We start from the raw sequence: 2,431 nt of genomic DNA, 5'->3' as shown, positions 1-2,431 counted from the left end.
GAGGGAGGGAGGGAGGGAGGGAGGGAGGGAGGGAGAAAAAGACAAAAGAAGGGGGAAGAGGATATGGACATAGAAGGAAATGCAGGGAAAGAGTCCAGGGAAGGAGGAAAACCTAAAAGCCTGGAGCATACTGTGAGGTCTTGCCACAAAAGCAAGAGAGCAGGAAAACAGAAGACACTCAGCGGGGATGCCGAACACTGTGAAGACAGGAAAAGCGAATCCAAGGTGGGAAATGGCTTCTCTGGGCACAGTGGGCAGCTACTTTTAAACAAGACGGTTGAGAATGATGTGGACGAATCTCACCAGTGGAGAACCGGAAAAGTTAGGCTCCAAGGAAAGAGTCTAAGACCAACCCGCCGCCGTCTGAACGAGGTGAGCGAGTGCCTCGTGGGCCGGGCCGAGTATGGCGTTAGATCTGCAACAGCCAAGGTGCCAGCAATTGTCAGATGTCAGAGGGCCTCTAAGGAATATGACAACAAGTACGTGAACCACCACACCTGACCTTTCTTGTTAGTTTTAGAAAATATAGGTAAGGACTGGAGAAGGTGCTCAGTGCCTGTTGCTCTCACAGAGGACTTAGGTTCCGTTTCCAGCACCCACACAGCAGCTCAGAATCACCTGTAGCTCTAACTGCAAGGGGATTCATCGCCCTCTTCTGGCCTTTGAGAGAAACTGCACACACACAGATCCCTACAAGCACACTAACAAGTCAAACTGTTTGCTGTGAAATATTACCATCCTTAGTCCTATGCAACATGGCAATCTCCCTCTTTCTAGTGGCAGTCGCTTCTGCTTCTGACTCCTTTCAAGGAAATATTAACTTACCCTATCTTTAAGAAATGTGCTGGCTTTATTATAATTCTTAATATCATTTTAATAGCTATCATTCTTAACTTTTTTTAAAAGGTTTATTTATTTATTATATGTAAGTACACTGTAGCTGCCTTCAGACACTTCCAGAAGAGGGAGTCAGATCTCATTACAGATGGTTGTGAGCCACCATGTGGTTGCTGGGATTTGAACTCCGGACCTTTGGAAGAGCAGTCAGGTGCTCTTACCCACTGAGCCATCTCACCAGCCCCTCATTCTTAACTTTTAATATCTGATTTGATCTCTTAACTCGATGCTGGTGATAATGATTTAACTTTTCTTTTCTTACATAATGAACACAGTGTGGATGCATGGTCCTTCCAGCCTGCATCTTCCCAATATGTCATAAAAATGTCAGAATGACATCCTGTGTTCACATTATCCTGACTGCATTAGGTCCACTCAGAAGGAACCACAACAATCAACTGCAGTTCCTTTTCCTGCCCTACACATTTCCCCTTTATCTTTCTCCCTCCACCCCTAGAATAATCAATTCCCTGGGTTTTTTGTTTTGTTTCATTTTTGTTTTTTAAGATTTATTTATTTGAGTACACTGTCACTGTCTTCAGACACCAGGAGAGGGCATTGGATCCATTACAGGTGGTTGTGAGCCACCATGTGGTTGCTGGGAATTGAGCTCAGGACCTCTGGAAAAGCAGTCAGTGCTCTTGACCGATGAGCCATCTCTCCAGCCCCAATTCCTTGGTTTTTTTATTTGCATCATTTTCTACAGACTTTGCACTAATTTCAATCTCTAACTCTTTGGCAGTTGTATAATCTCTCATGGCCTTAGGGATATCACCAAGGTACCAATTTCATATTCTTCATTGTTTTGGTTTTTTTTAACAGTGTGTCTTAGTTAGGATTCCATTGCTGTGAGGAGACACCATAACCATAGCTACTCTTATAAAGGAAAACATTTGATTGAGGCTGGCTTACAGTTTCAGAGGTTCAGTCCATTATCATCATGGCAGGAAGAGAGTGACACTAAGCCTGGCTTGAGCATCTGAAACCTCAAAGCCAGTGATGATTCCTCCAACAAGGCCACACCTACTCCAACAAGGCCACACCCACTCCAATAGTGTCACTCCCTATAAGCCTATAGCAGGGGTGGGGGCATTCAAGCAGCCACAGAGGGTCTCACTAAGTAGCCCTGGCTGTCCTGGAGCTCACTATGTAGACCAGGATGGCCTTTAACTCACACAAAGATCTGCCTGCTTCTGCCTCCCAAGTCCTGGGACTAAAGGCAAGCACCACTATGCCAGCTGGGTATCATATTCTTAAAGAAATCTCTAGACCAGCCGGGCATGGTGGCACACGCCTTTAATCCCAGCACTCGGGAGGCAGAGGCAGGCAGATTTCTGAGTTCAAGGCCAGCCTGTTCTACAAAGTGAGTTCCAGGACAGCCAGGGATACACAGAGAAACCCTGTCTCGAAAAACAAAAAAACAAAAAACAAACAAACAAAAAAAGACATCTCTATACCAACGAGATAGCTCAGCACTTAATCACCAATGCCTCACAAGCCTGATGACCTGAGTTCAATTCCGCAAGACCCACGT

The sequence above is a fragment of the Mus caroli genome, chromosome 7 (assembly GCF_900094665.2).
Source record: "Mus caroli chromosome 7, CAROLI_EIJ_v1.1, whole genome shotgun sequence".
Taxonomy (NCBI): Eukaryota; Metazoa; Chordata; class Mammalia; order Rodentia; family Muridae; genus Mus; species Mus caroli.
The sequence above is the reverse complement of the archived record's forward strand: the minus strand, read 5'-3'. Positions refer to the sequence as shown.